Source organism: Ambystoma mexicanum, chromosome 6p (assembly GCF_040938575.1).
Source record: "Ambystoma mexicanum isolate Mex_15411 chromosome 6p, UKY_AmexF1_1, whole genome shotgun sequence".
NCBI lineage: Eukaryota > Metazoa > Chordata > Amphibia > Caudata > Ambystomatidae > Ambystoma > Ambystoma mexicanum.
The window spans coordinates 551516790-551532189 of record NC_090935.1 but is presented as its reverse complement, the minus strand read 5'-3'; the positions used below and the strand labels follow the sequence as shown (position 1 = coordinate 551532189).

The window sequence follows — 15400 nt, the reverse complement described above, 5'->3', positions numbered from 1 at the left end:
GGCCTTGTTGTGAAGCCTTGTTGTGAATTGTGTTGGAAAGTGCAGACCAGTGCCTGGAGAAGGGAGTCATTCTTCTGGTATAAAAAGTTGACTGTACAAAGCGCTGGAACTGCCAGCCAGGGGAAGGGAGTCATTCTTCCCTGGTACCTTTTGCAAGAGAACATTTTTGAATTGCCACCCGTATACCAGGAGAAGGGAGTCATTCTCCTGGAGAAAGAACTTTCTGTTGAATTATCTTAGTCTTTAGTTACAGTGTAAGGGATAGAAGTAGGTTGTGACACAGGATGGGGTAACTTTCATTTGGATGGACATACTGACAGATCTTTAGTATTAGTTTGACGCAGGGATCAGGATAGTGAGTGTTCTTTTGCATTCAATAAAAGTCTAACCATTATAAGGGTGCAGAAGGAGGGGACAGATACACAGGTGGCATAGTGGTTGCTATAGAGTTTTAGACCCCAAGAAAATAAAGAGAAAACCTAACTTTCCCTATCTCTATGAGGGGTTTCCCTACCTCAACTAAATTTCTAACAGGTCTGCCAAAGTCCTTGTAAATTAAATAGTTCACTGTCATGTGTCAAAATCTCCAGTTCTGTCCGTTACACCTATAACTAAACTAGAAGATTGTGTCAGCGTTCTTGGTCCAGGAGAAGGACTCCCTTCTCCTGGACAGGGTAGCACAGTTCTGGTTGCAAGTTCTTAACCTTCGCCTGGTCCCAATACCTCTCAGAGAAAGGACTGTCAATCCTGTAACACTCTGTATCAGAAAGGTTCTCTGCTTCCTCACCCCAGGGGGAACGACTCCCTTCCTCTGGATCAGAATATTCTGTGGTTTGATCCTTATTACAGATTCAACTACCAGGAGAATGTCTCCCTTCTTCTAGTATCTTAGTTTCACAGTCACTTCACACTCGGCGGTACCCAGGGCGAATGACTCCCTTCCCCTGGTGATCCCCGTTTCACAATTTTCTTTCTTTCCAAACGGTTCATGCACAAGTATGATTCTTGACTTAGGTTTCCCCAGTATAGCCCACTTGGCATTCTGCTTTGCTAAGTATTGCCATGAGGCAGAGAGACGTTCTCGCTTGCATTCTTTGTTCGTGGGTCCCAGACCCGCATTTCATCACTCTCACTCTCTTAGGGCTCGTTCTTGGGCTCTGCGCTGCCTTCAGGTACTTCTTCCTTCGGTCCGTAGCTCTGCAGCGGCTGGCTTCATCCAGTGTTCTTGCCCGAGCATGCAGCCCCTCTGCTTTCTCTGGTCTGGCTGTTCTTCCAGCCACCAGATAGGACCTTCCACGTCGGACCCGGTAGAGATGCCCGATTCCTGCTGACAGCTGCCCGGTCTGCAGCCCTTACTTTGTCCGGCACCAAACCACCGCTTGGTCCTCGGCTCCTCCAGGGATGGCTTGACAAACTCCCTAGTCAATCTTTGGTTTTTATCTTGGTGTTGGTAGTGGCCCTTACCGGAGAACTAGAATGCTAACACCTACTTTTGGTAGTGATCTTCATAGTTCCGCACCTCCTCCTCATCCAATTCTTTGTGATGCAAGTTTTACTTGGGTAGTGTGATGAATCCTGCAGAATCCTCACAGAATCCCTGCCTGAAAGTCTCCTGCCAGGTGGCCAGCAGAAGGCAGACGCTTCCTGATCCTAACCCTGTGGGTGGTAAACATATTGGCCATCATCATTTAGGGTTTCCCCCCAGCCCCCAACAATAATGGGATAGCCCATGTTTAAAATCTGAAATTGAAGATACAAACACTATTCGAGTCCACGTTATTAGAAATAAACAGTGTTTTTAAATAGTGAAAGTTCATATGGCAGGACAATTATAGGAATTGTGGTCCTTAATAGAACTTAGTACATTGGGCACATCGCAAAGTGTCCCCTTGTTCTTTTTTAATATATGTTTGAGCAATAAGGTCAGCCTCTTACTGTCCCCCAACCTAGATAGGCGGCACATCAGCACCACATAGGGGTATTAATAACAAAGGGCTCAGTTTAGTATGGTTGGAGGGCCATTTAGAGTAAATGAAAATACTGACTAAAGAAACAGTTGGCGTAAGCTGTACAGCTGTTGTGTGAGCACCGAGAAACGACAGGAGCACCACGAGGGGAAGGCGCCAGGCACAGAGCAGCAACTGGAGCCGTCAGAGGCTTCAAGTCTGGCGACGAAAGACAATGCGGCAGCAGTAGGACTCGCAGTAAGAGACAAATGAGTTTGCCGGGGTGCTGCGTTATGAACCGCTAACTGCAAATATACCTTTTGAATATTGAACAAATGATAGAAAGCAAGTTTACAACTATCATTATCTAAGTAAAGGAAGAGTGATATTTAACGAAGACTGTAATTACATTGCCGAAGGAAAGAGGGGGCAATATTATACACACAGAATGACCACCACTGGTAAAGAGGATGCAGTATTAGAACAAAATTATAACCAGCTGTTAGGGAGAATTCTCTCTTTAGGCTGAATTTCCTAACCTAGTGAGTCCCCCAGCAGCTTTGCTGGATTTCTGGAGTTTGTTTTTTCCTCCTGCCAAGAGTGAGACTCTTTTTCTTCCCACTCTTGGACATGATTTATGATATTCCTTTGACTGGTAATGTGTTTTTTGGGCTATGGGGTCCTTTACTCCACAGGGTCTCATGTGTTTTTCCTATGTGTGTTACACAGCACCCTCCGTGCAGTAACACAGGAGTGTCATAGTGACACCCTACCATAGACTCCATACCCTGGGACTGACTACTGCCTCCCAGGGCATGTAAAGTCACCATTGGCTTAACTAGTCCCAAATTATTAACAGAAACCAGTACAAACCATCATATTGTGGATGTACTGGTCGGGGCAATTTGATTGCCTGGGGTCTGTTAGTCGAGGGGGCACGTCTCCGTCCCCCCTGATAGTTTTGGCTGGTGGCAGTGGAAACTACTTTTTATATTCGACCGCGGATATTTTCCTATGGGATTTTCCCATTGTTCGAGGCTACCAACTTTAATTGTTTAATTCACATAGCCTCGAACATACCGCCGGTTTATTTAATTAATATTAATTCTCTGGTTGGTATTTTTTGCCAAGACTCGATTCTAAAATGGCGTTTGTGTTCTCTTCTGTGACTCCAACCCAAGTCGAGCCCTTTGTTCCACTTTTTGGCAGGCTTCTCAACAGAAGCCTCCAAAAGTGGTGCCACTCTGTCTGGGTACCACAAAGGGTGTGGGAGGGGGTTTAGGCACCCTGGACTGAGTTACCTTGGTAACTAAAGTCGCACTCTTGTGTGATTGGCCCAAGTGGTGAGCCGGCCAGCTCACCACTTAGCATGTTTGAGTGACAGCTAGGCTGAGTGAATGGGGGTTTTCTGCCTAAAAGCAGGGCTTTGGGGACTGGAACTTCAGAAGTCGCCACAGGACCTGAGAATCCGAAGAGGGAGAAGCTGAGCCGACCTACCACGACGACACCACCGGTGGAGCCCTGCAGAACACACTCACCACTTCCCGACGACAGAGAAGATCTCCCGGCTGGAGAGGCTTCATCCCCTGACTGGTGGGCACAACCAGTTTTCCTTTCTTTCTTCACACCCCAGCCCGGTTTGTGGTCGAACTGCCCGTGCCAAGCACCCCAGCAGCCAGATAGCCACTCACCACTGAACCGCAAATCACCAGACCTCTCCTTGTACCTGAGAAACTCTGCGGCTGGTTTCTTCCCTGGCAGTGCAACGGACTCCCGTCTTCCTCCACGACGAGATCCCCTCTTTCCCTGGAAGAAGCACCGACTTGCACCCGCTGCCAGGAACAACTGCCCCCGCCAGAGCGTTCTCACCACTTTAAGGTACCGTGCCCGCCAGGCCTCCCTTTCTAAAGATTGCTACAAGGTAATAATAACTCCTTAACCTTCTGGACTGGGCTGGCCGCCTTGACCCTCTAACTGGCCCTTTCTTTGGTCCAACTCCTTTTTGAACCTTTACAAGACTTTTGTGCACTTCAACCATGTGACCTTGGACACATTTCGTTTGGATCCTCCGAAAGTGGATCCGGCCGCTTGAACTCTAACTTCACGGTTTTACTTTGCCTTTCCCTCTTGGTATGTTCTGATAAAAGTGTTGGGATCTGTTTCAACTTGTTCTCTGCTCTTCTCTCCCTTCTTTAAACACACTATTAGAGTGCCATCTACGTTAAGTGCTCACCGCGGTCTGAAAATAAATGGGGCTTTACTTAAGACTGGTCCAATATTCTTTTAAGGGAGTGTATATCTTTTAGTGAACGTGTTTTTGAATTGCTTATTATTAGTGCCTGTGTGTTTCTCTAGATGTGGTTTTAAATAAATAATTATATCTCTTTTACACCAAGCCCTGATCAGTGTTTACTTGTTCTACTGTGTTCTCTTGACCTATTGTGAATACCCTGTATACTGCCTAACTCTTCTTGAGGGAAGTCTGACTGCTCAGCCACAGCTACCAAGTGAATCCGTGTGGTACAGACTGCTACCAAGTGGGTTTACTGCCAAACACCTGTAGTCCTAAATCTTTTGCAGTGTCCCAGAGGGAACTGCACAGGTTTTTGCCTAACACCAGCATTGCCAAAGCAAAAAGGAGGCCATAAGTAAATCAAATAATCAGCCAAGACAAGGTCATTAGAGGAAAAAGGGGAAACCGCTTTCTTGGAGATAGAGAGAAACGTGAATGCACAGTTATCTGATGCGATAGTAGAAATCGAAATCCAGAGTGGGCAGGAAGGTTACCCTCCTTGGGGAGAATATCAAGGGGGAGAGGAACATAACCTTCGTTGCATGTGGCCAATCAACTGTTGGACAACAACAAACATCATCAAACAGCACCAAAGGGCATCAATGCTCAAGTTGTGAATTTTAATATTGTTGAAATTCAAAGACTTTACTGATGTTGAAATAACCCACACTGCAGAGTACTTGTTGTAGTGTTCAAAGATACATCCTGGCAAGAGAGTACAACAAGAAATGTATTGTTAGAGTTAGTCCTGGCAGGTTGGTGACCCGGGAAAGAGACATTTAAGTACTACATTGTGGTGTAATGTTGTGTTGAAAAGAAAGAGGCAAAGTCACTCTTGCGCTTGATGAACTGTGCTAAAACCATCCTGACTGAAACATTGTTGCATACAATGAAGGAGTGCATTAGTTGTCTTTCTGAAGAGAAGATAAATCCTATAAACTATTTCTTGCCGGAATCAGGAAATGTTTTTATTTCTAAGATAATCACAACGCCGAGTAAAACCCTTCAGAAGTTGAGAAGCTTTGTGTTGGAAACAGGACTTGGCTATTAGGAGAAACATTTGTGTTACCTTTTAAAGTATAAGAACAAGTTACTTTCTCACCTGGTAACGTTCTTTCGATGGGATGGTCCGACGACGTATTCCATATCTATGACAGGTAATCACCACAGCTGTGCTGCTTCGGAAAACTTTCGCCGTCTGCGTCAATGACGTCGATATGCTGTCCTCGAGGGCCTCAATCGAGCCGACATCCCCGGATGTTATAAGTAGGACGCACAACGCCGTAGCCTCATTTGTAGTTTCTTTCCCCAGAATGTGTGGCACCAATCTTCTGCCAGTATGACCACAGAAAGCCTTGCGGAAACGTAAGCTGCAATCGCATAAGAAATTCTGTAGAAGGGCAGGTAGGGAGGGAGCGATATGGAATATGTCGATGCACTATCCCATCGAAAGAACGTTACCAGGTAAGAAAGTAACTTGTTCGAGGGGATTGGGTCCTCCGACGTATTCCATATTTATGACAGACTCCCAAAGCAGTACCAACGTATGGAGGTGGGAAAAGAATTTAGAATATAGAAATTTAGCATGCCCAATCAAATTGCAGAATAGAGGACCGCCTTGCCAAAGGCCAGATCCTGGCCATGGATAGAATCTAGGAAGTAGTGTCTTACAAAAGTATGGACCGAAGCCCATGTGGCTGCTTCACAGATGTTATGAATAGGAACACCCCTCTGCAGGGCAGTAGAGGCAGCCATACCCCTAGTAAAATGGGCCTGTAAGCCTACCGGAGGGTGCTTACCTGCCAAGCGGTAACATTCAGAAATTGCCAAGATAATCCATCTAGACAAAGTCTGCTTAGTAACAGCTTGTCCCAAACGCCTACCAGCGTATCCTATGAAGAGCGGATCGTCCACTCTGACCCGGGACATGCGTGAAATGTAGAAACTTAAAGCTCTCCTAGGATCCAACCTATGGAGCCTCTCCTCTTCCTTACCAGGATGCGAAGGAGGATAGAATGCCGGAAGAATGACCTTCTGGCTTAAATGAAATTCCGACACCACTTTCGGAAGAAAGGAAGGAAGGACGAACCCTAAGAACAACCCTGTCCTTATGAAAGACCGTGAAGGGTGGCTTAACAGAAAGTGCCTGCAACTCACTCACTCCGCGAGCGGAAGTAACCGCAACTAAAAATACAGTTTTAAGGGTTAACAGTCTCAAAGGACAAGAATGTAAAGGCTCAAATGGAGTACCCATTAGAAATTTCAGAACAAGGTTCAAATCCCAACTGGGCACCTGGAAAGGTGACGGTGGAAACACATTAGTGAGCCCTTTCAGAAACTGAGAAATTAAAGGAATCTTTAGCCCTTGTGGGCTAAAGAAAGCAAAAAATACAGAACCACAGGAATGTCGCATGAAAAAAGATCCACATTCTTAACCCTGCACCAGTCGCAGAACTTTCTCCAACGGCAACGGTACAGGGACTTTGTTGCAGGCCGTCTGGCCGAAAGCAACACCTCCATCACGTCTTCAGGGAGGTCCCAATCCGCATACCTAAACCTTTCAGAAGCCAAGCGTGAAGGTTGAGGGATCTGACCTCTGGATGGAGAACCTGACCCTCTCCCGTGAGAGCAAATCGTCTCGGTAGGGAAGACGGCGTGGAGGGCAGATGGACAAGTCGAGAAGGTCCAGGTACCACGTTCTCCGGGCCCATGCCGGAGCAATGAGGATCATCCGGGACCGAACCTCCGTAACCTCCGCAGCACTTGCGGGATGACGGGGACTGGAGGAAACGCGTACAGCAGTGGGAAGGACCAGTCCACCACGAACGTGTCCCCTTAAGGCTGCTCTTGGAGGAAATTCCTGCAAGCAGAACCTTTCGCAATTCTGGTTGACACTGGAGGCGAAGAGATCCACTTGTGGGGTCCCCCAAAGGGCGAAGATCTCCAAGAGAATCTCCTGAGCCAGCTCCCACTCGTGAGAGATCGCGCTCTGCCTGCTTAGAGCATCCGCCATCTCGTTTTAGTCTCCGGCCAGATAAACTGCCAAGATCGAAATTTCCTGCTGGATGGCCCAGAACCAGAGCTGCATCGCCTCCCTGCACAGAGGAAGTGACCCTGCCCCCACCCCCTTTTTGTTGAGGTAGTGCATGGCCACCGTGTTGTCCATCAGAATCGGGACATTCTTCCCTCGCACAGTCAGCAGAAAAGCCTTCAGGGCAAGCCTGTCGGCCCTCAGGTCAAACAGATTGGTATGGAGTCTCGACTCCGGCGGAGACCAACGACCGCTGACTGTCAACTCGTTGGCATGAGCTCCCCATTCCCGTGAGGGATGCGTCCGTCATGATCGACACCTCCGGTCAGCTTAGCCAAAATGAGCCCCCTTCATCAGATTACCTTCGACGGCCCACCACAAAAGATCGTGGGCGACCGAGGGCGGCACCTGAACGGGATCGGACATCCTGCTGGAGGATTGTGACCACTGCATCTTGAGAGCCCACTGCAGAGATGTCATCGGCAGCCTGGCCTCTGGCACCAGAAGAATGCAGGATGCCATGAGGCCTAGCAACCTCAAGAACTCGAACGCCAGGAGACTCTGGGCATGTTGAAACTTGTGCACCATCTGCAGAATGTGATGAGCCCTCACCTGAGGTGGAAAACACTGCCCCAGGGATGTGTCGAGCACTGCTCCGATGTATTGGAGCCGCTGGTTTGGCGTCAAGTGGGACTTCTTTAAGTTGAGCGAGAAGCCCAGCCTGTGAAGGGAGTGGCTGGTGACTGACAGATGATCTAGGACTTGCTCCGGAGAGCGCACCCTGATAAACCAATCGTCCAGGTAGGGGTAGACGTGACTCTTCATAGAGAGATTCACTGGTGGATTGTCGTGAGGCCTCTGCCGGAAAGGAAGACAGTAGCCGTGGGCTATGATCTCCAGAACCCACACATCTGAAGTAATGGCACGCCATTCTACAAGATGCTGCGCCAGCCTTCCCCCCCCAAACCGGCGAACCATGGGACATGGCCTCATGACTGAGCTGAAGCGGCTGCGGCATTGCCTGAGGGTTAAGAGGCAACTGCCCGAGCGGCCTTGGCACCTCGAGTACCTCGTTTTCCACCTCTGGCACTCCTACGGTGGCCCCTTTGACTTGCAGCTCCTGTTGATCTACCAAAGGAAGAGTAGTATCGAAAGGAACCGCCCCTCCATTGCTGTCCGCTAGGACGAAACGGTGGAGGTTGGCGAACTGCAGTGGTCAACGACTTCACTGCAGCTTTGGAGATCTGCAACCTCTCAAGGCTCTCATCAGCCTTGCGGCCAAAAAGATGTTCACCTTCAAAGGGCATGTTGAGAAGCCGGGCTTGTACATCAGGAGCAAACCCCGACCTTCGCAACCACGCAAATATGCGCATTACGGTGCTCGCTGCCATGGACCGGCTGACACAATCGGCCATGTCCAGACCAGACTGAACGGATTCACACATGGCATCTTTGCCATCCTGAACGAGAACAAGAAAGCCATCCCGTTCCTCCCCTTCGGGAATATGTTCAGCCGCCAAAGAAACACAATTCCACAGAGTGTGAGTGAAACGTGCTAAGGCACACACAGAGTGGGCTGCTGTAAAGCCATACCCCCTGAAGAAAACACTTTCTTCGCCCAGCCATCAAAACGCTTGTCGTCCCCATCAGGAGGGATGGGAAGGTACGACGCCTGTTTTGCCAGGGCCGTAGCCGCCTGCACCACCAAACTCTCCGGAGTGGGGTGCGTAGTGAAGTAGCTGGGGTCACTACTGGCTGGATGGTATTTTTTCAGCAAAGACTTGCTCACTGCCGGGAGACTCTCCGGAGCAGTCCAAGCCGCTGCCACCCTTCTTTGCAAGGCCATATGGAATGGCAGTACCGGTCAGTTGGCGGACCTTGGTCAAGGATATCCGTCAGGTCATCCTGCAGAAAATCCACTGGTGGCGCAGATCACCCCAAATATTCCGTCACCCTCGACATAAGGCGCCGGTACGAGAACTCTGCGTGCGTGCCAGGTTCAGGCCTACCGAACTCAACCTCTGGAGAGGTGTCCAGACCACTGGCGTCGTGCAAAGACTGACACAGGTCTCCTAGCTGGCTAGGACCAGACATAAGTTCGTCAGGAACCTCTTCAGGAAGCATACCTTCATCAGACCCTTCATCCACCTCAGAGATGTAATCCAGAGGCTGGAATAAATCCCTGGATGAGGGCACAGAAAAAGGCTCAAATACAGACCTTACTGACTACTGCAGGGCCTTTCTCTGAGTTTCTACCGGTCTCCGGTGCACCTCCAATAAAGCCTCCTCAAAAGGCGTCGAGGGTGTCTACAGAATCGGCGTCGATGTTGAGCGTGGCACCGAAGGCATCGACACAGGCCTCGAGGGCAGAGCCCCGAGCGTGTCCTTCAACAGCCTGGACGCCGATGGCGTCGACGGCTTCCTCGGAGGCGGAGCCTCGAGAGAGTCCTTTGACGGCCTCTGTGCCGAAGGCATCGATGTCTTCGAAGACCTCACAGGCTCCGACGGTCTTGAGGGCGTCGAGAACCGGGACCTGGAGCGAGCATGGCTAGAGTGATCCACCTTGTCCGACCGGGGCCTCGAAGGTTCCCAGTGATCGCGCCGACCACTCGAGCCCGAAGGCATGCTAACGGTGGCTCTAGCTCGTTCCCTGCCGGCGTCTTTCGACGGCGCGGACGGAACGGAGCCCTGCGACTGAAAAATCGCCATCATCTCCTTACAAAATGAATCCCATTCCGCAGGAGAGGAATGCTTGTTGGGACAAGCAACCCACCGACTGGCAGAGTCTTCGCACGAGGACGGGGAAGGGGAAGGCGACCGGTGACGGCGCTTCCGTGAGTGCCTCGAAGAGGCAGTGGAATGGCAGGACCCACTCTGGGACCGAGACCCCCTGGATTGACGCCGACGATGCGGAGAGTCGCCCCTCAAATCGTCAGTCGAAAGCCCAGTGGATTTCAACTTCCGGGGCTTGGACACCTTACCAACTAAAGCTTCTTCTTACGCTCCTGCAAGGCCTTCGATGTTAACGACTGGCACTCGTTCCAATCGTCCGTGGCGTGGTCCTCACCGAGGCACCAGAGGCAGGTGTCGTGCAGGTCCGTCAGCGACATCTTGGAACCGCAGTCCCGACACTTCTTGAAACCCGCCACTGGGTAGAAGAAGACGAAGACATCATGGAAATCTTCACAAACAAACGGGTTCGAAGAACCGATAGAACAACTCAGAAGAACCGAGGCGCGCCGAGATCTCCGAAGCGAAAACGTTCGTGGAAAAAACGGAACTGAGGCTACGGGCGTTGTGCGTCCTACTTATAACATCCGGTGACGTCGGCTCGACGGAGGCCCTCGAGGACAGCGTATCGACGCAGAAAATTTTCCGAAGCAGCACAGCTGTGGTGATTACCTGTCATAGATATGGAATATGTCGGAGGACCCAATCCCCTCGAAATTGATTATTGGAATTAACTGTATTCATTGGAACTTTCATTTGAAAATTCTGCTTTAATCCTGGGGAAGGGGATCCTACCCAGGTTACAAGATTATTTGGTTCCAATTGTTATTTTGTTGAACATAAACAGCCATACTTGCATTGTATGTACAAGTGTGAGGGACAGATATACTTGTTTATTATAGTGTTTTCCTTTAGTCTTAGTTTCATAGGCAGGGAAAGTTAGGTTAGGGAAAGCGGGGCGTTTATCTCACCCATTTAATTTAATAAAATGGCTTCTTGTGAAAAACCTTTATCAAGTTGTCTGCCTCGCATTTCTGACCCCTCACAGTAGTCAAAGCTCTTCTTCGTCTCAGTATATCTTATGCCACTGGCCCTACACAGGTACATGGGGTGGTTGGGTAGATTACTGGGGTGCACCATAGCTATAGGTTGAAGAGGCATGATTGGGAGAGGGTCATACCGCATTCTCCCTAGATGGCTGTCCCCATCCCCAGAGGGGGAGTCGTTCCCCACGAGTTGCCCATGCTGTGCAACACCCCCAGTGGGACAATCAGGTAGCAGTCTCACATCCCTGGCCTTATGGGAAGAGGCTCCCTTTTGGGGAGAATTGACAACATCTAGGGATTCGTCACACCACAAACATGCCACCCTTCCTTCTTCGACACCCTTATACCAGACAAATAAATTGTACATATTCTTAATTTAATGCAAGGGTAAAGAGATCTTATGACCTAGAAGGAAAACGGCATACACTGAATACAGTTATTGTGGTTTTTGCATGTACCACATGCAAGATGAATCGCTTCAAGGCACATATAGATACAAGCGAGGTGCAACAAATATGATGATCAGTACAGTAACAGCAAGTGAACTTAAGGATGCTTGGAGATGAGGAGTACAAGACATAAAATGGCAATCACAGTCCATTAGAGATTTTAGTAATCATTTACTGAGTGGCTACGATGCGATAGAACAAATTGGTAGTCACTTGATAGCAATGCCAATTTTTATTTTGGTGTATTGCTGAGAAGTTCCCTAATTAGGGTAAGTTTATACTGCTTTTGATTTTCTGCTAGCCTTTGCTTCAGGGAGATTTGTTGCACAATACGGATTCCAGACCTAACGGGGATCTACGGTTAGGCCTTTCTTTTTTCAAGTGGAGTGTTGCAAGTTGCTGTGCTGTGGGGCCTCTTAGAGTCCTGGTTGGGATGCACTGTTTAACCTGACTCGAGAGGTATTGCAGCTGCTCATATGGATAGGGTATATTGATTTCAGCAATGACTGACCAGAGGCAACCATTACGCTTTCTCTTCATTTAATATGAAAGCTCAAGGAGCATGATTATAAACAAAATTTACTGGAAAACCCCCCACAAAATAAATATTATTTGGGAAATTGCAATAGCTCAGTCTCACGACATGTTAATCCACTACCCCAATTCAGGACCATCTATGCTTCTACTCTTCTGGTTCCAGTTGCCCTACTTCTTTCACCTTTCATAAAAGAGCCTAGCCAGGCATGTAATATTCCACTCAGTCCACTCGGGACCCCACATGCACACCATTTCATACTTACCAAAAGTCTATTCTAACTAGCCCAAAGCTAATGGCAAATTCATATCTTTAGGCCTAGTCTAGTATCTCTGTTCTGTACTAACTGAATTTGTTTCAGGAGTTGTTTGGGAGGCCCAAATGCATTATGTTCCAATAGTCTAATTTGCTAAGGAGCAAGAATTGAAAAAATGCCACTTCTTGATCTGTGGGTAAGGAATGTGAGGATTTTCTTTATGGTGTAGTGCTGAAGATCGACACTTACTGTTAATGAAATTGCTTGCTGTCTGAAAGGAAAGGTGAAATCAAAGAGAATTCCCAAGTTCAAAATAAATAGCTACTTTGAAGATATACACCCAGGGCTCCACGTATGAATTTGAAGTGACGTGTTCGACTCCCTAAAAGAAGGCATCCGTCTTGTAGTTCAAAGAAATTCCATGCAAACGAATAGAAGCATTATAGGCCTTCGACAAGACACACTATAGCAGAAGAACTCTTTGTGAAGCTACTGGTCTACATACACCAGAGCAGCGCAGGTGGCATAAAGGCTCAGACACATGCACGCCTATTACGCCATACATTTCACAAAATGGCCAGAGTTTAGGGAGATATATAGGCAGGTGCACCACTTAAGCAGAGCCCTCCAAGTACCGATAGTTTTGAAGATATGCCAGGAATTGAATGTTAGAAATCAATTATTTAGCACAGTATGGCACTGTGGGTTCCTACGCCATATACAAAAAAAATACAAACGGTGCAGCTTTGACTTGGGCTGCGCTCGCCTCCTCCCAAATCTCAGGCAGAGACCAGGGAGGTGGTCCGCATGGTCCAATAAGCAATGCTGTGTGAAGGGAGAGCATTTTCCAGGAAACACCTTTCCAGTAACACCCGCCTCTCTGTACATTGCTGTAGTACACATCACACATCTAATAAAATCCGTCGGTCACTAGGTTTGGCATTAAACCACCACCCAGAAGCAAAACATATATAGCTTTACTAGGATGTGCTGGTTGCACCTATGTGCCAAAGCTAAGCGGGCTATGGGCACTTGCAGACGGTCCTCATAAAGCCATCCCTGTAAACACTATAATAACTAGTTTGCGTCACTAGGTAGTGGACAAGTCATTCCTAGAAATGATCAGAACCTGAATGCAGATCTTAGTAACCAAGGCGGATGGGAATTGCATGCACTTAAAAACTGAAATTCAATACTACGTTTGAGGCACCTTTTAAATTTTTTTCAGCTTTAGTCTGAATTGTACTGTCATTTCTTAGATTAAAAGGGACAAGTTTGTACTTCATATAGTAACATTCAACCTGCCCAGGCCAGCAGGGACATTAAGTGCGATCTGCAGTGAAAAAGCTAATCGACTTAGAAGCTGCCCAATGCGAGACTACCCAAAAAGAAAAAAGAAAGCTGAGAGATTATGCCCGACTGAACGCACAGAGTATTCTCCTCTTCCCAGATGCGGTGAAATCTCCTCCCAGACGTGTGAACGAGAGTTCATATTTTTTCCAGCAGAACGACGAAAACTGATGGTGGCCAGAGTCATGGGACCCATAATGTTGTGAAACGAATGCCTACAATAATTCCAGGAAATCGCGCCATCAACACTGGCTAGAAGACGGAAGATGAGCCCCGTCACATCCTGGCAGTGGAACATGAAGTCTGATATAAATGGAGGCTGCCCTGCAAACTGATCTTTGAATTTAGCGGCCAGCGATGTGTGATCTCCTAGCATAACGAAGTGGAAGAGTTCATGGACAAGGTGGCGGGCAAGAAAGTTGCAAATTTGGGGGATAGGTCCTACCCCATAGGATATGTTGAACAGCAAGATGAAAGGGGCCACCAGAGGAAGAAAATGTTGACGCCTGCGAGAAGAACATTGAGCAGAATATGGTGGATGGCTGGGAACCATAATGCCTCTCTTTCTCCTTGATGGAAGGGAACATTGTATTTGGTGCGATACCTTGAAAGTTTGGGTTCGCTGGGCGGAGGAGGATGAATTAGAAATGTTCCTAGTGGTGCGGCTATATGAATTGGATGAATTGTTAGAAAAGTTTTTATATTGATACAATGGGGACAGTGTAAATCCATTTGGGCCAGCAGGGTTAGCATTCTGGTACAGTGCCCAGTCATATGTTGGAAATGTTGGCTCGGGGGATGGTTTGGGCTTTTACTTTTGGAAGTTATGGGCTTAAGTGGTTTTGTGAATGTGAGGGAATATTTGGGGTTTTTTCTAATTTTGAACTTGAGCTGTTTCTTCAACAATGATGATGATGATTACAAGAGGGCAAACTGTTTCTTAATTTTTATGGTTTGGCATGGTTCGTTCATTTGGAGGAGGTATCGTAGGACACCACGCATCGTACCTTGGGATTGATTTCTGAATGGGTATTTGCAATGTGAGATTTTATTTATTGGTCATGTGTAATGTGCCATGTGCCATACAGAAAAAAGTGTTTCAAGGCACATGACCACATAAAGACCTTTACTTTAAATTATTTATAAGGTGCAACTAAAGTGGCCTGGGAGCATACTGGAATGATGAATGAGCTGGAAGGTAGCACAATGAACAAGAAGATTAGGCTGACCCCTGCCAAGGGTTATCTAAACAGGTACGATTTAAGATGTTTCTTGAAGCCCTTCAGGGATGAGCAGTTCCTTAATTCAAGAAGCAGGGCATTCCACTGGGAGGGAGCAGCCACCCAGAATGCACCTTTTTTTACTAGTTCTAGATTGGCTTTATGTATTTGCAGCAGGTTAGAGAATTCTTGAGCGCAGAGTGTGATAGTTTTGTTTTTAAGTCTACAAGCTATATATGGAGGGAATAGCACTGCCAGGGATTTATAGGCGATTGTCAGTAACCTGAATTCTATCTTGGCTGCTATGGACAGCCAATGCAGACTTCTCTGCAACCTCCGATACACGCTCACACTCCTCAACAATCCCAAAATAGCTCTAATGGTGCTGTTTTGCACTACTTGGAGTTCAAATAAATCTCCTTTGCCAATGCCCACAAGTAAAGAACTGCAGTAATCAATTTTGGATGAAATAATGGTCTGAGCAACTGTTTCGCAGCACTTTTGAGAGAAGAATGGGCGAATGTGTGAGAGTAGCCTTATATAG

The 15400-nt window shown here is 47.7% G+C and overlaps 1 protein-coding gene across 3 annotated transcripts in view; it reads right to left on the bottom strand.

The window, feature by feature from the left end:
- Positions 1–15400, bottom strand: part of TRAPPC13 (trafficking protein particle complex subunit 13) — a 987073-nt gene that overhangs the window by 884926 nt on the left and 86747 nt on the right. The window lies entirely within an intron of this gene.